The 22,417-nt window shown below is 43.8% G+C and overlaps 1 protein-coding gene and 1 pseudogene across 1 annotated transcript in view; one reads left to right on the top strand and one right to left on the bottom strand.

Annotated features, from left to right (window-relative positions):
* The window catches only part of RXFP1 (relaxin family peptide receptor 1), a 955,071-nt gene that overhangs the window by 826,977 nt on the left and 105,677 nt on the right, over positions 1–22,417 (bottom strand). The window lies entirely within an intron of this gene.
* On the top strand, positions 3,443–4,180 carry LOC147728584 (uncharacterized; annotated as a pseudogene).

Here is a 22,417-nt window from a genome sequence, read left to right as displayed (position 1 = left end):
ATAATGGGGGATATAGATACATGCTACGAGGGAAATGTTTTTTACTGGTACATAAATATAAACGCATTGTACAGGTATCTACAGGTCCAAGGGCAAGCCAAGATCATATTTTCAGATTTCAAAAAGTTAAAAAGGGGAACGACCAAATGGGGGCCAAACTAAAAATGATTTGAAAAGTGACAAGCTCCATTTTAAATTAAAAGAAATATTAATTTTCAAGGAGTTAGATAATTGTCAAGTAGAGAATAAAAGAAAAAAAATGGATCCATACTCATTTTAATTTTGCTGCACAGAAACCAGAATTCATAATTCTGTTCAGCATTCATACACCAAATCTGCTGATTACTTTTTAAGTTCTCGGAATGGAGATTAACAGCAGGGAACTGGAGATTGGTTCCTTTACTATGCATTTTTCTGGGGATAAAACTGATGACATTTTGTGCCAGTTCTGAGCTGGTATAAAGTGTCAGGAAGAGGGCTGATCGAAGGCTCTGGGGTTAGAGACGCATGTGCCTGCTCCCACATATTGCTGCAGGGTTGGGGAAGTGGGGCTTGCTGCTACCCACTGGCCCTGCCCGTAGCATAAAACAAAGGTCCGTTGTTACCGGGTTCAGAATTATTTGTTCCAACACTTAAAGACCTAATATATCAAAGCCAAGAGCCACTTGGAATTGAGAGTTATACAATTTCACCCATAGTTATCTATCCTGCAGGAATTTTGCCACTCATAATGAGGATTTAAGTATATGAAAGAACAGCACAAACTATGGGCCCAATTCACAAAAGTAATCTGAGACAAAATCCTAACTTTACGACTTTCGGTATTCACAAAGGGCATTTAGGAGTAGTAAAGTTAGGAAACCGTCTCAGTTGATCCTAAGTTTTGGTCTTAAGTTAAACTTAAGACCAAAACTTAAACTTAGCACTTAAACTTAAGACCAACATTTTGTCTCAGTTAGACCTAGGTTTTGGTCTTAAGTTAAACTTAAGACCAAAACTTAAGTTTAACTGAGATAAAATCCTAACTTTACGACTCCTAAATGCACTTTGTGAATACCGAAAGTCGTAAAGTTAGGATTTTGTCTCAGATTATTTTTGTGAATCGGGCCCTTCATTCTGAGCAAAGTTAACAGCTTTGAGATTTCCCCCATATTACAACCTAGCTACAGCCATTTTTGAGGTGAAAAGGACCATGGCAATCATTCAGAAGTCCGGTGACAAATGTGTGGCTCATTGAAAATGGAACAAAAAGGAGATGATTTGTTTCCCAACGATAATCGATTATTAATCTGTGAGGTGCAAAGAAACACTGCCATGGTACTGTGGTCCTGTGACCAATTTGTGACACATAAAAAAGGATAACATAGATGTGGAACCAAACTTAGTGCATCAAGGATACTTATTTATCTAATTTCGGAATTATTTGTAAACAATAAGTAAATGTTTTTCCAATCACCAAATATAACATGTATAACAAATAGCAGATGTCAAAAATCAATGCATGTTAGTCAAATAATCATGTATAGTATCAGGAAAAGTGAAACAAAACATTTACACTTTCACATTGGCTTCTCCAACCAAAGAAACAGATTAGTTCATTGTAAATTAAGCATTATGTGCATCATTAAGTCTCAAATATTTTCTGAGGATCACACGAGGCCTTATGTATCAATGCAGAAGTTAAGTCCTTTCAGGTCCAAAATGTGCTATCTGAAACTCACCGAAAGATGCAGTTAGTAGAAGCCCTATTCTTGATTTTATTTCAAGACCCGAAGCTCATATTATGCTGTATTTTCTTGCTTTTTATTACCAGCAGCCAAGCAAGAGAAAAACGACATGTTGTGATGGTAAAAGAGGTCCATGTAGTCATAGAATAGGTTTGTATAAGATGATTTTATTATACTTAGTTACAAGGTAAGTAGGTTGATGATAACAGATAGCTCCACCAGGAGCAGCCTCCCTGCTGCTCAGCCTGCATGTCCCACTGACTCTCAGCACATCACCAGGAACCCATGCATTCCATGAAATCACCAAGCATTCAGCATTCCACTACATCAGCAAACACTCCAGCACTCATCCTGGCTGAGCAGTAGGGAAGGTGTAATTAAGGAAAAGGTGTGTGGCAACACCCAAGTCACAACATTTCCCAGAAAACCTGTAAAAAGGATCACAAATAATGACATCAGAATAGAACAACCAATACGCAGTTGAGTAACTCAATATTTATCTTGACTGAGAGCTACAAATCCTCCCTTCCTGATTCTCGCAATCAAGATAAGTATTATATTCACTTTTCTCTTCATATCATGGAAACTTTTAATGTAAACATTCAATATATTGTATTGTTAATGGTCATATTCGTACTGGTTTTGCTCGTCTCTGTGTTCTTGTGTGCTCTCTTGCAACACTCTGCTTTCACTTGAGCGATTTGCTGTTAGACTTGCCTCAGTGTGTCCCAGGTCGCATCTTCACCGCCGCCTCCTGCAACACGTTTTAAGCTCTTCCCATTTCACAGTCCTTCTCGGCAGGTCAACTCCTCCCATTTTGCAAGACCCTTCTCAGAGCCATGCTCTTTAAAGGTTCTTTTGCCTTTAATTTCCTCACAGCCTTAACCCTTTCCTTCCTAATTTCAGGGACTTTTCAGGCATTGTTGATAGTATTTGTTTTGTCTGATGGTTATACCATTTTTAGCCTTATAAATGTTATTTGTTACCTTGGGTAGTGCTAAGAATGTCTGAGGAGGAAGAACCTCAGATTTTTAAGGTTAATTTTAAATCCTTTCTTAAGGATTCTGTTTAGCAGGCTGTAGCAGTCTCTATGTTGGATGTATGATTCCCTGCAACGCAGGCACCCTTTCACCATGGTGCAAGGGTGTCTGTGTTAAAGGGATTTTTGTTTGTGTGCAAGAAGGGACACCTTCCTGCACATAAACTATCTTTAAAGTTGATTTACTCTTTCTAACATAGAAAGAGCAAATACAAGGAGAAATAAAATAATTTTTCCTAGTTGCGCCAATCTAACGCCTGCCATTCCCTGGCTTTAGTTTTTGGCAGTGCCTCAAATATACAGATCCTTGTAAATCTGGGGCAGCGTCTAAAAGCAATGGGTGTTATGGTGGAATGCCCAGAGCAACATCCATTGCATGCCCCTTTCATGCAGATACATGCTTTAAATGGGATGATATTTACAATGTGGCAGGAAGCCACGCACAGTGGCTTAAGGCCACTTTGTAAATACGGAGCAGTGCATTGCGCCACTGGAATATCGGAAAAAGTGATATTCCGGTTGTGCAATGCCCTTGTAAATATGCCCCCCAGTGTCTGATGAATTAGTTGAGCATCTTGGGGAACCCATGTTTGATCCCTCCCTTATCCATCATCCCAGCTCTACCAAGGAGTTCCCTTCAGGGCATGGAGCTGAATATTTTCTTTTTACCTTCGCCATGCTCTTGATAAATCTTCTAGAAATAAGTGGAAGTCAGAATGTCCTTCTCTTCCCAATAATATTACAGCTACTTCCATCATTGTTCCAAATATTTAAAGTTTTTACTAAGTATGGGAAAGACTCAATGAAAGGAGTTGACAAGGCCTGGTCCAACTGTCAAGTCAGGATTTTAGATTTGGTTGGTCCTCTGTCCAGAATATTAGGCTTGCCCGAGGAGACAAAAATTGAGGGCACGCCGGTCAATCCAGATACCCTCTCTAATATGGCCTAAAGGCCATATGCATTTGGGGCAATGCCAGCGCCCACATTTGCAGGATAGGAGGAAGAGTTTGTTACTAAAAATAGACCCTAAGCTGAGTAGTCTTGCCACTAAGGAAGAAGGACCTCTTGCTAAAGGCCTTCTATTTGGAGATTCTTGTTTCCAAGAACTTGGGAAAAATGTCTCCACCTTTGCCACGATGGATAAGGCTCAAATCTCCCTGAAGAAAATGTTCTCTTCTCTGGGTTTTGCCCGGGCCAGCAAAGGTAGGAGTCGCTTTCCGGCACTCATCCCACAAGGGGACAATCTCCCAGCAGAGGCTCCTTCAACCAGCAGTCCCAGGTCGATGTCTACACTGGCTACAAACCCTTGCTGTATCCCTGCTGTTCCAGATGTTTCCAGTCAAGTGGATACAGAAACAAAGGAGAACAATTAAGACTTTCCAATCCTGGCCTTCCTCCTGTAAGAGGATATTAGTTTGTTGTCTAAGTACATGGTTTGCTCTCCCCACAGATTCCTGGATTATACAAATGGTTCAAGAGTATCAAATAGAACTCTATCAATCCCCAGTACAGTTGTGACTTCCCCGTCCTCTTCTGTTGTCTCAAGATCAGTACCTTCTGATCCAAAACGAAATTCAATCTCTTCTTTTCAAACAAGCTATCGAACAAACAGAATTAGAGTCCACAGGTTTTCTCAGTACTATCTCCTTGGTACAGAAAAAGAACAAAAGATTTTGCCTTGTTTTAAATCTAAAAGCTTTGAACAACTTCGTGGTGTATCATCACTTAAAGATAGAGGCTTTTCTCCACCTCAGAGATATTTTGCTTCAAGACGATTGGTTAGTCAGACTGGATCTTCAAGATGCTTATCTTACAATTCCGGTACATCTCTCTCACAGAAAATATCTCCAATTTCAATGGGGGAATTCCTTCTTCTGCTACAAAGCTCTTCATTTCATCCTTTCAACATCTCCTTGGTGTTTCACCAAGATCCTCAAGCCTGTTGTGGCCTTTTTCAGAGCACAAGGAATCAGATTGATCATATATCTCGTTGACTTCCGGATTACGGCCCAGGACAAGAATGGTCTTGTTACTCATTAACATCTTTGCCAAGACCTTCTACTTCGATTAGGCTTTCTTATCAATGTTCAAAAGGTAGCTCTAGTTACCACTCAAGAGATGAAATTACTAGGTTTCCTGATAGATACCTCTCAGTCTATCCTGCAGCTTCCTCAACACAAGGTCAGTCTCATTGAAAAGGACATTGGTCATTCTTTAACTTTTACCTATTTTTCTCTCAGATCTTTGGCCTATCTTGTGGGACTTCTGGCTTCTGTGATTCAAGGGAATTTTCTGGGCCCCTTCACTATCGGGATCTTCAAAGATTAAAAATCTGGTATCTCCACAGAGGTCTCGCTTACTCAGACCCAGTTTCTTTAGATCCTGAATCCAAAGAAGAACTCCTTTGGTGGCTGACTCACTTAGACGCTTGGAACAGGAGAACAACTTTCTCTGCCGTCCCAGATCTTGTCCTAGAATTTGATACGAGTCGTACAGGTTGGGGTGCAAGATGCGGTCAATATTCAATTGGAGGTATATGGACTCATCAGGAATCATTCTTGATTATCAACAGTTTAGAGATGCTTGCAGGTTCTTTTGCCATCCAGTCCTTTACAAAAGAAAAACGAAAATGCACCATTCTTTTACGGATCGACAATCTAACAACGGTCAACTATATAAATCATCTTGCGATTACAAGGTTCAAAATTATTGCAGAACTCCCCAAACATCTTTGGGAGTATTGTCTTCATGTGGAACCTTTTGTTCAGAGCAGTTTACCTACCAGGAAATTTGAATGTTGTAGGGGATTGGTGCTCCAAACATCTTCAAGAGCCAAGCGATTGCTGTTTACATCCTTTAGTGTTCAATCGTCTTTCTTCCATCTTTGGAGACATGTCAATCACCCTTTTTGCTCTCAACTGAATACCAAATTTCCTTCCTTTTTCAGCTGGAGTCCAGATCCTCAAGCTCTGGCCATAGATGGATTTCTCCAACCTTGGCTGTAGTCTCTTCTCTGTGCATTTCCCCACGTACTATTGATTGTGCGCAAACTAGCGCAGACTTGCAGACAGTTTTCATCTCTAGTTCTAATCAATCTGTTTTGGCAAGCTGAACCCAGGCATCCAACTCTGTTAGAGCTGGCCTCAGACTTCACAGACTGGATTCCTCTCTTTCCCGATTTACTTCTCATCTCTGAGGGACTTTGACACAGCATGATTCTAGAGGGCTCTATTTTCCTGATCGCCTGGAGGATGTTGGGTCTTACTGAAGAACGCCAGGAATTTCGGAGGAGGCTATCCATCTCATTCAACAATCCTGGGCCCCCGGCACTTCTAAACTCTACAAGTCGGCCTGGTTGGCCTGGTGTATGGACAGGGCTTCAGATCGCATTTAAGCAGATATAAATCTAGTGGTAATTTGTTTAACTCGCTAACCTCTCAAGGATGGAAAGGCCTAACGTATGATTAATACTTACGGATTGCCCATGTCAGCTTAACATCTTAGAGTGAATGGAAGACTCATTGGAAAACACCCCCTTGGTCTGTTGTCTCTTAAAGGGAGTACGATATGTTAAACCTTTGGTTCCCAAATGCAATACATGACAAGATAATGTTTATCTTTCTTTCAAACAGTTATCAGCAAAATTGACAATGCTTTTATATTTAATTTTCTTGAAATCTGTTTCCAATGTCAAAACCTTAGATCTGTCCTTCTTCCACTATTCAGCCCTTGGTGCTTCTTTTCAAATTCATAGATGTACAAAAACCAATGTATCCACTATTCCATATCCTTTTTTCCTTTCTTAACCAAATTTATGTGTAGCAAGGTGTCTAAAAACGTACTTTTCACGAACTGCAGATTTGAGATCTCTCTCTTTTACCCAACTGCCTATTTCTTTCCAGAAACCCCATAACCTGGCTCTTCTCCTACTTTAGCCCTCTGGATAAAATGGATCATTTCTTTGGCTGGTATTAATGTTGATTCCTTTGGCGCCCATTCGGCCGCGGAGCTATAGCTTTAGGGTCTTTTGAGCAGGTGTTAGTTTGCACATCATTCTCAAATCAGCAGTTTGGTCGAAAGTTGATACTTTCAGAACTTTCTATTGTAAACCAATTTCCCATGATTCTGATTCTGTTATTGCAATGCTTTGAACAAGCATAATATGATCCTCCGGTCTTGTAATAAAATTGAGATTTTCCTAGTCTTGGTGTCAGAAAGGCTAGATTTATTTAAAGACAACTGAGGCGAGTATTATCCTACTACTGTTTCATTAACGCTCCCTGGTTTGTTTCTCCTGCAATTCTAGCACCTTCTTCTGCTTCCTCAACATAATCCAGTTGGAGTCTCTTCTCTGATGCAATCTTCTCAACTATGTCATGGATTATCTCATCCTGCTCGGAACAGAGTTCCTCTTCTCCATTTGTACTACCTTGCAGAATTTTTGGCTTTGCTACTTACTTTCTACTCGGTATTGTTATTTTTTCCATACCTTATGTTGATTGAATGACTACAAGAAAAGAGGATTTGTTACTGTAAGTTAAGATAATTATTGAGTTTCTCAACGTCCTATCGGTTGTTCTATTGTGATATCATTGTTTGTAGTCCTTTTACCAGGTTTTCTGCAAATTTCTTTTTTTCTCTTCCTTGGTTTTATGAAAAGACAGCATAATACTCACCTCTGTGCCTTAAATAAAATCTAGACTTTCAGACACCAAGGCTATAAAAATCTCAATTTAGTGTTGCATAATCCTAATGGTCATTGGGGGGTTCTATTGCTAGTTAAAGGCTCTTCAAATCTTGTGTATTTTCCTGGGTGCCAGCAACACATTTCAAAATCTGCCCAAATCTGTCAACAAATCAACAAGGTCTTCATGAGGTCATTATTGGATCCCAGTCTGCTCTTGTTTTGTTTGTAGTGAGCATAATCAGTTGGTTCCTGTGGCTTCCAAAATTGCTTACGCAGGTGTAGAAGACTTTTTTAACCCCTTCCATGCTCATGACGAGCTCAGCTCGAGTTAATGCAAGAGTTTGGTCAGGCGTCGGGGCTCTTTCTTAAGTCGACCCTATGGGTGTTGGGGGGTGACGCGGTGAGCTGTCCATGGGCTGCGTCCCTTCAGATGGCTGTAGATGGCGTGAAGTACTTGGGCGTTTTCTCTCTGCCTCGGCCTCGGTGGCGTGGGATCGGAACGTTCTGCCGGTGTGGGATCGGGTTCAGTTGGACGTCAAAACGTGGACGCGTATGCCTCTTAATATTTATGGCCGGTCGGCCATCTTCAAGATGGTGGCCCTGCCTCGGCTTCTCTACCAGCTGCAGAACCATCCATTTAAGATCGACCCGCAGTGGTTCCGAAGTGTTAACTCTGTGCTGGGCCGGTTTCTGTGGGCCGGGGGTGCCTCCAGGGTTGCGCTGCGCACGTGCTTTCTTTCTACATACTGCGGCGGCTTGGCGTCCGCGGATCTGCTGTCTCCTTGTGCTTAACGAGTGGTGGTATGGGGACCGTAGTGATCCGGCCTATGCTCTGGAGCATTCTCTAATGGGTGTTGCCTCCCTCCACACCTTGCTGTACTCGGCCAGGCAGAGGAGACTGCTGCCGAAAGTCACCCAGGTGGTCTTGGCGGTCTGGCGACAGGCCCTGCACCGTATGGGTTGCTGGGGTAGACTGACGGCCGAGACTCCGTTATGGCGTAATGGCCTGCTTCCGGCGCTGGCGTCTCTGTCCGGGTTTGGCGGCTGGGACGCGATCGGGATCTCGTCCCTCGGCCATGTCCTTACTGGCACTACGCTTAAGTCCTTTCAGGACCTTAGTTCTGAATTTAGCATGCCCAGGTCCCAATTCTCCCGGTACCTTCAGTTCCGCCACGCCCTCGCCCCTAGCCTGGTGGGTTTGGAGCAACTCCCCGACTTTAGTCCCATTGAGGCAAAACTTTTTATGGGAGACCTGGGCGACAAGAAGGTCTCTCAGATATACCGCTCCCTGGTTACACACTGCTCCCCTTCCCTCTCGACATTGAAGGCCTCCTGGGAGAGAGATGTTGGCCCCTTGGACGACGATGACTGGCGTGAGGCCCTTGAATCTCCCCGTGGTGCTGCTATAGCCATCCGCCTTCACTTTATCCAATTCAAATATCTTCACAGGGCATACTATACTAGGGACCGTCTGTGGCGAGCGGGTCTTATAGCCGCTCCGGAGTGTCTGAGGTGCGGTGCTGAAAGGGGGACACTTTTCCATACCGTGTGGTCCTGTAATTGACTGACTAGATTCTGTGCTGGGGTCTGGGACTGCCTGTTGGAGGTGTTGGGGTGGGACCTGCCCCGTACCCCTAGGCTGGGCCTTCTTCATGTCCTGGAAAACGTTGGGGGCAACATTTACAAACGTCACCTGTTGCTGCTGGGGCTGGTGGTGGCCAAGCGGGATCTGGCCCAGGCCTGGAAGAGTGAACGTGCCCCCCCGCTTGGTGCATGGAAGGCACGATTCGACTTTCTCATGGGCCTGGAGCAGCCTGTATTTGAAGCCCGGGGGTGTCCCCGCAAACATTACAAAATCTGGAAACGATGGGCGGACTATAGGGGCCTGGCCCTTGACCCCCCGATAGACATTGACGATGTGCTGCCTCCAGCTGTGCATCCTGTACCCTAGGCTGCTGGCCGACACAGCCTTTGCTTTTCATCCCATGTTGCTAAGCTGTGATCACGTGCACTGGGTTTGGGTGGGATAAGGGGTGGGTAGTTGGGACCGGGGTTGGAGGGTGTTCTTGGGGATGGGTGAGGTTTGGGGTATGTCATTCTAAAACTCTGGGTTCAATGCTGTGCCTTTACATATGTGTCATTGACAGTCTCCTCCTGACTGTGGAGGGCTGTACCGAATCTTGCTTGAACTCTTAATAAAAACGGTTTTGAAAGAAATGATAAAGACAGTGACAAGCAAATATGAACAAGTGCTAAAGGCTGCAACAGCCAAGCGTAGCAAAGCGCTAAAGGCAAATACAACCAAGTACAGAGAAGCGTTGAAGGCAGCCACAGCCAGGTGCAAGAAAACGCTTAAGGCAGAGACAACAAGGTACAGAAATTACAACTGTACTCGCCGCAGAGAACGAGAAAAGCGCCACCCGACTTTCAATCGTAACTTGACCGAGGGCCAGTGCACTCAAAGTAGCACACAGCATCCACAACAATGGGGTTGTGCTTATGAAGCTGTTGGTTCTCGCAAAAGTGGCCACAGAGGCAGCTGGTGGTACTCAGTGCAATTGAAAAGATCTCCAAGCTTTGAAGCTCTCCAGTGGCTGTTGAAAAGAGCACCAAATATTATGCCTCTGCATTCCTGAAACCGTTACCTCCTTTCGATACTGCCAGAAAGCAGAATATTGTTGCCAGATAGACTGTCCATATTGAAAAGTTTTGATGACTTCATAGGTGCTACAGAAGTAGCAGATGACATAAATATCATCAAATACTTAAAGAAGCTTGCAGTTCACGGAGTAAAAGAAGTGATAAAGTAGATATCACAAGCTAATGAAGTATCATACTGTCAAATCAGAAAGACGCCTGAGGCCAAGTTCAATCCAATGCCAAATGTCGCCCATGAAAGGTATGCTTTTAACCAAGCAAGACAACTTGTGAGATGATGGAGGAGCTTGTTGAGAAACTTGATATGCTTATAAAGCATTGCAAGTTAAATGAATTCAATAATGAAGAACACAAGCGTCTTAGAGTTATCAATGGTTGACTCTCGGATTGATCCCAATGATGCATGCTGCGAGAAACACCCAGCTTGTAGAAAGTACTTATGGCTGCAAGAGCAGAGGAATGTGCGATCTGAGAACCTGCTGATATGGAAGTTGGAACAACCCAAAATAAATCGCCATTGAGCATGAAAAGTAAGCAGCAAAACAAGGCAGAGGCCCACAGGGTGATGTCTCGGAAGAAGAAAAATCGTGTTTCTGCTGTCCTTTCCACATGAAGGTAAATAACCTAACATCAGACAAATATGCAAAGGCTGTGGAAGGAAAACTATTTTATAATGGTTTGCAAAGCCAAAGAGGAACTAAGTGCATCACGAAGAGACAAGAAGATGGATGCCAGAAAATGACAGAAGCACTCTAGCCACTCCCACAAGTTCAAGCGCCAACATCGACTCAGACAAGTGGAAACAAAATGTAGTTGATTGCTATAAAATTAATATTCCAAAGGTTCATTGACATCATCTTCGAGTGACAGTGAGGAAGATGGATGTGCGATGGTGATGCCAGTCACGGATCTTCGTGCGCATGTAAGATTGGACGCTTGCAAAGAAAAACATAAATCTAAAGAGAATTGCCACACTACGTAACAAAGTTCATTTGGACATTGCCCAAAAATCATGCTCAAGATGAATGGTTGCCCTACAATTATCATTATAGACAGTGGTGAGTCGATAAACATCAGAAAAGCACAAAGAACTGTTTCCGATACCATATCTCACACCATTGGGAGCAAATGTGTACACCTGGGCAGCATTTTCTCCCTTGCAGAGTAAAGGATCTTTTGTATTGACCATGCTGCACAAGAAGACAGTGCAAGAGCCAATTCATGTCCTCCAAGATACATTGCCTAGTGCATGCTTCTTAAGATTCAATACTGCTGCTGACATGGGACTGAACTCTATTAACTACAACTTGAATGCCCATTCTGAAGTAGTGAGTCAATTCCCAACATTACTTTATGGACTTGGGAAACTTAAGACAATGAAGGTACAGCTTCACATTAATGAAGATATTTGCCCTGTTGTACAGTAACACTGTTGAATTGCTTTTCGCTTACAGGAAGCCATTGAGAAATACCTAGAAACACTATGGGTTTCACCCATTATGGTTTTGCCGCAAAAAGACAGTGGAGATTCAGTGCGCATTTGTGTTGACATGCAATAGGCCAACAAAGCAATCAAAAGAGAAAGACATCCAGGTTCACACATTGAAGACATGATCACGCAGATGAATGGTGCCAAAGTTTTTTGCAGCCTTGATTTAAACAACTTTCATCAACTTGAACTGGAAAAAAACTATAGGTACATTACTACTTCTTTAACTCATATTGATTTGTTCAGATATAAAAGACTCAGTTTTCGTGTGTTGTCAGCTGCAGAAATCTTTCAAGATCTCATTAGTTGAATAATTCAGCCTGTTACACATGGTTTTAATTACAGTGATGATATTCTGGTTTTTGGGGCTACACAAAAGGAACAAGATAAAGCACTCACACAAGTATGACTTCTGCTTGTTATTATTATGTTAACTGGGATTTACAGAGCGCATAATCACCGGCAGGTCTCTTAGCATTGCGAGAGAGTAACTAAACCCCAACAGTCAGATGTACATACACCCGGTCGAGGCATATACTGTGCCCAGAGCCTCTATGAACAGAGTTTTGAATCTTTTCCTGAAGGGGAGAAGGGCGAATTCCTTGCGTAGGCTCTCTGGTTGCCTATTCCATAGTTGAGGGATCAATACAGAGAAGGATCTGCAGCTTTTAGAGGTTGTCTTGAAACGTAGGCAGGCCAGTAGGCCTGCCTCGGATGACCAGTGGGTACGTCCAGGCACATAGTTCCCTAGGCGCTCCTTGATGTATACTAGGGCCTGGCCATGGATGGCTTTGTGGGTGATGCAGAGGCCTTTGAACCTTGCTCTCTGTTTAATGGGGAACCAGTGCAACTGCTGCAGTAAAGGAGTAACATGTGACTATCCTGGGAGCCTGAAGATCAGCCTAGCTTCATCGTTCATGGCCACTTGTAGTTTAGTAAGCAGTTTCTCTGGGACACCAATGTATAAGGCGCTGCCGTAGACACAATTTTTGCCGATTGACCGTCTGTAGTGTGGCGAATGAAAGGAGGGGACCTTATTTCCGCAGTTGTCTCAGTAAGCCCACGCAGGTCCTAGCCACGGTAGACACTTGGTTCAACATGGTGAGCTTGGCATCTATTTTGATGCCTAGGCATTTTAGTACCCGGACTGGCGTAGGGGTGGTACCCAGCTCTTGTAGCCAGAGGAGGTTATTCCAGGTTTTTTTTTTGATAGTTATGACATGGACCTCAGTCGGGATTGATTTTAAACAAGTTGGCTGTCATCCAGTTAACTGTGTACCTAAGTATGTTTTGCACGCATGCGTAGGCCTGGGAGGATTGTCAATCTGAAGGATTATTTGTGTCCGCGTAATTAAACACTTGGCAGTCCATGCGGGCCAGAGCAGCCACAAGTGGCTGGAGGTAAATGTTAAAGAGAAGGGGAGACAGTGCTGAACCCTGGGGACTAAACAAGGTAGTGCACCAACATTAGACACCTGATCACCCAGTTGGACCCTTTGAGACCGACCTGACAGGAAGGACGCAATCCATTGATGTGTCAGCTCCTGGATACCCAATTCTGAGATCCTGGACAGTAGTTGCTCGTGATTGACCGTGTTGAACGCCGCTGAAAGGTCTAGTAGAACCAGGACGCTCGGCTTCCTGCTGTCGGCCATGAGTCTAAACTCGTCCAGCACTGACAGCATCACCAGCTCTGTACTGTAGTGGGCCCCGAAGCCTGTCTGCTGTACCTGGAGTAGCTGTTGTTCCTCAATAATGAGTTTTGAGGACATGTTGTTCCACTACTTTCGCCAGGAAGGGGAGCTGGGCCTATAGTTCTTAAGATTGGCTATATCTGCCCCTGGTTTTTTCAGTAGGGGGATAATCCTGTCTTCCTTGAGGTAAGTGGGACACAACCCGCCTCCAGAGATCGGTTAAGCAGGTCAAGGACCTCCCTCTCTACTACGGGTAGGGCCATTGGGAACACCCTTGGTGGGCAGGGATCCGCTGGCGAGACTGACTTGACACGTCCATTAAAAGGGACAGGGAGTCTCGGTCTAACCTTAGAAGCGAGGGTGCGAGGGGCTTGGTCCACTGCCAGGGGGCACTTGTTAGTGGGCGTATTGTGAATGTCAGTTAAGATGTCCCTGATTTTGTGGAAGAAGAAGGACTAGAACTTAGTGCAGACACCCGGACTGGCAGTGGATTTCTGATCTAGTTTCTGAAGGTATCTTTCTGTTTGTTATCAGCATCCGTGATTCTCGCCGCGTAATATTCAGCCTTCCTGGTCATGATGGCTTTTTTGTATGTGGCCAACATGGTTTGCAGCCTGCAGGCGGCACTGGGTCGTATGATTTGCGCCATAGCCTCTCCTGTTGGTGTAGAATTTGCTTCCTTTCCCTGTTGTCCTCGTTGAACCAGGGGGGCCCTTTGCCCTTGTTCCTATCTTTTTACCTCGGGGCAGGTGCCACCTTATCTATGGCTCTCTCAGTTTGCAGGTGAGGACCTCACTTTCTTGATCTCAACCTCTCACCTAACAAACAATCTGACATCTAGAACGTGATGTTATATAAACTCATCACCAACCCGTTTTCAATTTAGGATAGCACAAAAGTCACATTTCTTTAAAGAACACTACCTACTGATGCAGTAAATAGGCCTCCCAGAACCCAGAACACCCTACCTGGAATCACAGTCTCATTGTATCTCTGCCGGTGACCAAATACACCTCTTTGTTGCTGTTCAGTTAGGTTTGTGCTTGATAATTACCAAATACATTCATATATATATATATATATATATATATATATATATATATATATATATATATATATATATATATATATATATATATATATATATATATATATATATATATATATATATAGACATGCATATATGCAGTTGTGTTTTACTGTATTTCTGTGTGATCACAATTCTGGTGTGCCAGTGTAGGAGACTCAATCACTTTTTCGAACAGATTGACAAAAGCCTTGTTAGAGCATAGGCCTTTTCAAAACTGTTATCGTGAAATTATCTTTATGCTTTGCCTTTCAACTTGATATGTTAGCGGTATTACAATTAAGCTGTTATTTAGCCTTTAATGTCATGCTTGGCAGTCTACTTTATTCAATTCATCAAGCACCATTTTTGTTTCTTCCGCAATTTGGAATGCAGGTTTCCTGGTGCCTTTGTGGAAGGTATACACATGAATGCATTTCTTCCTTAACACTTAAGTAAAAAAAGAAAGAAAACAGAAATTGGTTATCTTTTACAACTTACGGATTCCTAGAGTTCCACACTTTGTTTTGGATAGTCAAAGTGTTTTTCACAAATTTACTGCTGAGGTAACCAGTGGATTGCTATACGCCTCTTGGCTATGACTAGACCCAGGATCAGGAACCGCCTGCTTATCTTGCACTTCAGGTCAAGAGGAATCAACCCAGAAGACAAGCATGTGGATCCAATGCTTTTGTCCATCCCGTTATCCGGGTCAGATCCTCGAGAACCGCCCCCCAATACGTCTGGATCGTTGGGCACGTCCATACCATATGCAGAAAATCTGCCAGACCATAGCGACATCTGGGGCAGTGAGGGTCTCTGGAGCTATCGATGGCATGCGGCCTTCTAGGTGGGAGGTATGTCATATGTATTATGTTGTACTGGATTAGCTTAAAGCGATTGCTCACCGACACCTTACGCACACTCCCGTGTATCTTTTCCCAATCTCGCGTTGTGACCTCCTGTGGACACACCTGCTGCAATTTTCCTTCTATTTTTAGAATCCCTCAATGCCCAGTAGAGGTGAGTGACACACTTTCGCCATCCTGCCATAGCAATCATAGTGATCAGGGTTTGGGTGTGCCTCGGGGCCTCTGGAAATTTGGGCCATAATTGCCGCGCCGTTGCCGCTATTTTTGCATATTGTGAAAACTGCCCTGCTCCCAGCTCAAAGGCGGTCACCACCTCCTGATAAGTGATAAATTTACCGTCCGGGTAGAGGTCCGACAACATCAGGTAGCCCCCCGCCTTCCAGGCCTCTGTTGACATCACCTGTTCAACCTGAGCAAAGTGCGGCATCTGCCAGAAGTCCGCCTCCGGGGCGAAGGGTCTTTCCTTAATTATTCTACAGACCACTCGATTGCAAATTGCAGCCCCAAGTAGCACCAAAGGCGGACCTTGCACTGTGAGCCCCCCAACCCACCATAACATCGCCCGAGCTGTTGGTCCCCTTACGTACCTGCCAGCAGGGATCTCTCCCAGGAGGGATCCGTGTCCAGTCAGGCTATGGCATGCTGCAATTGTGATGCAAAGTAGTAAAGTTCCTAGTCTGGGATCTCCAAACTCCCCTTACCCCAACTACGTTTCATAACTTCTAAACTAACCCTGCATCGCTTTTCATTCCAAAATAATTGAACCAGCAGTGTATCGAGTTCTCTAAATACCTGGTGCAGAATTTCAAAGAAGTAGCCTTGCATAGTATAGGGACATCGGGGCAGGACCACCATTTTTATAAGTGCAATCTTTCCCATCAAGGAGAGGTTAAGTGTGTTCTAAAAGGAAATACTACCCTGCAGCCCCAGGATTATCCACCCCATGTTGCATTGATAAAAACTCTGCCTCGGACCTAGCTACCCATATACCTAGGTATCGGACCGTGTACTCCGCCCATGGAAGCTCCAGCACCGGTCGTCGATCCTCTCCCCAATCGATCTCCGTTCCAAGCGTGTAGAGCTGTGACTTTGTTCTGTTAATGTAAAGCCCAGAGGCATCCGCGAATTGGGCCAGCTCAGTTATCAATGTCGGCAATGATTGGGTCGGTCGACTCAGGTATATTAGCGCGTCATCGGCGTACATTGACACCACACGCTCCGAGTCCCCCACACGTATGCCCTGTCCTAGAAGTATCTTGTGCAGATGACACGCCAATGGCTCCATTGCCAGAGCAAACAGCAAGGGGGAAAGCTGGCAACCCTGCCGCGTCCCCCTCGCTATAGAAAATGCATCTGACATGTACTCACAGAGGTTATCATATCACCTGGGTGCCTGTCCAAAGCATAGTTACTTAGGCTGTGGCCACTCCTAAAAACAATAACCTACTAGCTGATGGCTACTTCTCAATATGTGTAAAACTAAACAATCTACACAAATTCCAGACATTTGTAAATGCTCCCAAATTTCATTTGGCTCCATCTCGATATTCATGTTTCATCTTTAAAACATCACTGAATTGGTTTAAATCTACAATCCTGCAGATGTCTCTCTCCTCAGACAAAATTCTTGGCCCTTTATTGCTTAAATGTAGGGCATAGCATTGTTTTCACCAATGTTATATTCAAAAAGAATAGCTCAACATTTGTACTGCAGAGAGGAAACATAGAAAACACAGTCATCATTGAGTAGGTGCTTCTGTGTGAAGGAGAGAGCAAGAAAGTGAAGGTGCTTGTGAGAAAGGTTAAGTGCGAAAAAGAGGTATATGAGCAAGAGAAGGCACACTGTAAGTACGTAAGGGAGGTCAAGTGTGAGGTGTGCAAGGGAAGGAAGGGTTCAAAAGAGAGAAGATAATGTGTTCATGTATTTGTGAGAGTAGCATTTAATTGAGAGGGCAATCAGGGAGTATGTGTTTCAGCAAGAACGGGATGGAAATAAAGTATGTGAACAGAAAAGTGGATTTTCGAGAGAAGACTGAGATTAGGAAATATGGGAAAGAAAGATACCGTAAAAGCATATATGAGAAATGATAATGAGATGATTGTAAGAAATAATAGTGCACGTTTGAGCTGAACTTGAGGAAGGAGAGAAGGCTATAGAATGCAGGGTATCAGAGAATAAACAGAAATGAGTGTTAAAATGTGAAGTGTGAGAAAGAACGGCATGTTGGATAGAGAAAGGGAAGTGAAGGCCTAAGAAGGGAAACCGTGAGGATCATGGGTTTAGTAAAAGGAATGAGGATAAATGATGGAATTAGAGTTCAAATGAATAGCTGTGAGCAAAGAGGACAGTGTGTGACAGAAGAGAGCAAACAAACTTTTTGGGGACGAGGCTACCTGGTGAATCCCTAGGCTGCCACCAGGAGGGGATGTCATATCACCAGTACACGCAGCAAATGCGATTCCACTACCAGAGTGGGTGGCACAGAAAAGCACAGAAAAGTATACTTTCAACTAAGATAGCAAACAAATGTAAGAGACAGAGGGGATGAGAAGAGTGTGACAGAGGAATGTATAATAGATCACACAGGATAGAAGAGGATGAAAGAGGGAGCTGACAGAAAGATAAATGTGAAAAGACAATGGTTAAACAAGTGGAAAATGAGAAGACATTGAGAAGAGAGAGAAACTAAAGCTGAAGATCTGAATATGAGAGAGAGTAGGGGAAGAGAAGAAGAGAACAGGGAGGAAGGGGGAGTTGGATAGAGGTAGAGAATGAATCGAGTGTGGGTGAAAGAAATGGAGAATACCCATTAAAGGGGAACATAGAGACACAATCTGTAACATCGAGTTGATTTGTCTTGTTTATTTACTTTTGTCCTTTTGACTTTAAATAACTATAGTGGGTATATATATCTCACTCCAACTCCTTTCACATCAGAAATACGAAAAGCATATGTATTGGTATAGTGAGGGCCCAGTCCTTGAGATCTAAAGTTAATTGACAAATGTACATGTGAATGGCAGCAGTAAGATCTACAGGAGGTGACATCAAGAAGACTGCAGGACATGACAGGAGTTACGGCATGACAGAAGGTCTCTGAGTGACTGCAGCAGACCTTTCATTGAGCTGATGTTCATTATGACCTGAGCGGGAATTAGCATAGTTACTCATTTCTCCACCTATTCATTCTTCTCCGTAGGTAAGGCACCTATCTCAGAGATCTGTCTGTTACCTACATGTTCTGTGAGCAATGGAAGCTTGGACTAATCTGCCATGCTGAATATGCTTTACAGGGAAATGAAGATTGCACTTGCCTTCTGTGACAGAGGGATGCTTGCTTTGCTACTGCAATTCTGTGCCTGTTTTATGAGTAAGCAAAGCTTGTCCTGCTGCTGCTCAATTTGTGCATGTCTTTTGGCGGCAAAGCTTGAGAGTAAGATGACCTATTTGTACGTGTCCTCTGAAAGAGAGAAGCTGGCATTGTTACTTCCCAGGGTATTGCGACAACAAATGATGGATGGAATGCTTAATAAATCAAACGTTCACACTGGGCAAGAGATCTTGTTTAAATCCATCCTTCTTTTGCTCACTACGCAACCCCAGTTTCGACACAGCCATATGCAAAGCAGTCTTGACCCTGCTGCTCATGGGATGAGTCAAGCCCGAACTGCCCAGCCGAGTCCTCTCTGGACCGGAAACCACCATCATGGGACCGATTTCAGGGTATCACTCCTCATCAGCCAGGCTGAATCCAGTGGCGCAGCGAGCAAAGGACTTACCCATCCCACTTAGGGCGAAAAATGCAACAAATGATGGATGGAATGCTGAACAAATCAAACAAAACACCCTGTCAAAAGATCTGGATTAAATCCATTGTTCATTTGCTCACTAGGCCACCTCAGTTTGGAACCAGGGTGTGCCTGTTTTGTGAAGGAGGGGCGTTTCCGATGCTGTTGTCCTAGCAAAGCATGTATTAAATGCACTTGCATTGAGTTCCGAATGGTCTGAGGAAGGAGAGGATAGCTTGGAACAAGAAATCAGCGATATAGAGACTGGCAGTGATTCAGAACCGGAGGAAAGCACCCCCCCCAAGCACAGCGGTAAAAATGGCGGTGAGAGCAAAAACACTTAATCAAAATGGAGAGCCACTGCTTTCAAATGCCCCCCTAGACAGCTCTGAGGGGGCTTCGGCACAAATGTCGCTCCTGGAGATTATTCACCAGGAGATATTGGCTCACAGAGAGGAAGCAAGGCAAGATAGTCGGAAATCCCAGGCGGCTGTGAGGAAAATACAAGGGGAAGTGAGAAAGCTGACAAAGGCGTGTGTGAACCTCGGTGAGCGAGTGACTAATCTGGAGGATAGAGTGGTATCCACAGAAGCAGATTCAGCAGCGGCAGTCAAGAAAGTCGACATGCAAGCAAAACAGTTTACCGACGTTCAGTGGAAACTTGAGTCGTTAGAAAATAGGTCGCGGCAAAACAACCTTCGTGTCCTTGGAATCCCCGAAGGGGCCGAGGGGTCAGATATGAAAGCATTCATCGTCAAGCTCTTCGTGTATGCCTTTAAGGAGTTGAAAGATTGGGATTTTGAGAGGGAGATCCAGAGAGCACACCGCACCCCGGCAAACATCTATCAAAAGGCAAAAGAGGGAGTCAAGCCTGGGCAATCTTAATCTTTCTGGGCAACTTTAATCTGAGACAAGCCATTTCTGAGAGGGCGAGACCTGATAAGAAAAAAATAGTTGATGAATATACCTTTTTCGTTCGCCCCGATTTCTGCCATATTACAGTCGAGAGACGCTGGAGATTACGGCAGATGATCAAACCTTTCCAAGACAAGGGTATGCAGGCCTACCTGATCAACCCTGCCCAGCTGAAAGTAATACAGGATGGAAAAACATTTTATTTCTCGTCAGAGATCAAAGCTAAAGAGTTTTTGATGTCGTAACTGGTGTGCTAAAAGAATGATCAAATGCTGACCCAAATTGTGAATGGGAATGGAAATGGGAGTACGGTAGTATAGTATTTTCTTGTGGAGTGAACAGAGTAGGGGGTACTCCCGTGTATCATTTAAGGAGCTCAAAGAAAAATGGCAGATCCTAACTGGTAGCTAACACATATGGTGGAGGGGTTGGTAAAAGGTGAGGGATCACAATGAGATCACTTTTTGTTAATGTAAATTTGGTGGGGGGTAAAACTAAGGGGGACAAAAGGTTACAGTAGTTGTCACTTCTCCTCACGCTAAGCTGTAACCATCACGTGCACAGACCAGCGGTCTGAGCGCCTCAAGACAAGGGGGAGGGTTGAGGGGGAGCTCCACTCCGGAGCTCGACAGGGGGAGGGAGGAAGCGCAGTGGGAGGAGAGGGTTGGGGTGGGGGGTAAGGGGGGGGGGAAAATTGGGAAAAGCAAGAGATGGAAAGGAATAGTCTGCAGGTTGATATCAGGTTTCTGGATAAGAATCAAGGTAGGAAAGGCAAATATGTAAAACATGTCAGACATTAGAATTTGTAGTATTAATACAGGGGGTTTAAATGATTGGAAGAAGAGGCAGAGATTGACCCATTTAGTCAGAACAAATAATATTGATATAGTCTGCGTTCAGGAAACCCATATTCCTTGGAATAAAAGGAAGATTTTGGAAATGTATGGGTTCACTTTGATTGGTTGTTCCACCCAATCGTCAATGATAAGAGGAGTGGCCATACTAGCTAAAAATCATCTAGGCGGAGCGAAACGCATCAAAACGGATGGCTCAGGCAGATGGCTATTGGTGGAAATGAATATGGGGTTCACATTATGTGTAATATGGCCCAAATGAGGATGATCCTATGATGTTTGATAAATTGGAAGAGGAATTGGCCAATTGGGATGCCCCGCTGATAGTATGTGGGGATATGAACATTTCTGCAGACTGGCGCCAGGGGAGTATATATACAGGCCGCAAACGAAAGGTTAAGGCAGCAATAAGCTCCATGCTGCAGTCTCATGGCCTGGTAGACATTTGGGGAGATAAGATGCCAGGTGATAGTGGCTATACATATTTCTCCCATCCAGCACAAAAGTATTCTAAGTTAGACTATTTCTTCATCACAATTGGAGAGATTGGGAAAGTAAACATTCAGAAATTACCAAGAATAATTTCAGACCATAATCCTCTGGTACTCTCTTATAAAGCTCCCAGTGTATTAAGGAAAACATCTAGATGGACCTTCGACAGGAAATTATTAAATGACGAAAGGTTTTTAAATCATATGAAAATGTGGTCAAAAGAATTCTTTGATGTTAATAGATATAGTGCATCCAGAAATGGAGTCTGGGAATCGTATAAAGCTGCATTAAGAGGGGAGACAATTAGCTGCGCAACAAGAATCAGGAAAGAAGACAAGAGCAAGATAGATAATTTGATAGCCGCTCTGGCTGAAACAGAGAGACATCATATTGATGAAATAATAACTGGTAAAGATAGTAGTGAGACTACTAGAAATATGGCCAGGATTAAGGGTGACCTTCTAAAAATAATCACTCAGAAAGAGATTTGTGCATATCAAACGCAAAGAGCAAGGCGCTATGAGACCGGGGAGCAGGCGGGCAGAGCATTAGCATTGCGTATAAGACAAGATTCGAATAGAAATAACATCAGTAAGATAAGCTACAACGGGAGAGAATATAAGGACCCAAACTCTATAATACAGGCGTTTCACGATTTCTACCAAAAAATTTATGATCAGGATCCAGGGGCGGTATTTCCTATACAAGACCAATCTTTTATAACACCTAGGGTGAAGGATGATGATAGAGATCGACTGGAATTGGGTATAACAAGTGAGGAGATAAAAAATGCTCTGAGTGAACTGGCATTGGGCAAAGCTGCAGGTCCAGATGGGATCCCGATTGAGGTTTATAGGGCTTTGAGTGAAGAAATCCTCCCAATACTGGAGGATCTCTTTAATGGAGTCATATGTACAGGTGTTATTCCTGATAGCTGGAAGCAGACCAATATTGTGGTATTCCACAAAAAGGGAAAGCCAGAGGAAAACCCGGGCTCATATAGGCCGATCTCTTTAATTAATACAGATGCGAAACTATATTCAAAAGTTTGGGCTAAAAGATTAGGAGGGATTATAGATAAACTTGTATCGCCCTGGCAACATGGGTTTGTTCCAGGGCGTGGTACCACAGAACA

The sequence above is a fragment of the Lissotriton vulgaris genome, chromosome 3_1 (assembly GCF_964263255.1).
Source record: "Lissotriton vulgaris chromosome 3_1, aLisVul1.2, whole genome shotgun sequence".
NCBI classification, from domain to species: Eukaryota; Metazoa; Chordata; class Amphibia; order Caudata; family Salamandridae; genus Lissotriton; species Lissotriton vulgaris.
This window is presented reverse-complemented; position numbering and strand designations above follow the sequence as displayed.